Raw genomic sequence first — 284 nt, forward strand, 5'->3', positions numbered from 1 at the left:
AGGAGGCATGCTGCATACAAATATAACAGCAGCCACTTGAAATATATGACTGTGGCCATTTGAGCTTTCACTTTCATCCCAATCTAATACAAGAGGGACACTTAGAAGGTGACTGTCTTTTTGGGAGGTGGCTAGGGAGGCATTCACAGAAAGGATTTATGTATCCTTGCTAACACTGGTCTTCCCAGTTTATTGTGAGATATCATTTTGTCTCATTTGAAGATCAAGCCTTGGACTCCATTTGTTTCTTCCTTAAAAAGAAACAAGAATTAATTTGTTTCATT

This window comes from Protopterus annectens, chromosome 2.part2 (genome assembly GCF_019279795.1).
Source record: "Protopterus annectens isolate FY-2018-M chromosome 2.part2, PAN1.0, whole genome shotgun sequence".
NCBI lineage: Eukaryota > Metazoa > Chordata > Ceratodontiformes > Protopteridae > Protopterus > Protopterus annectens.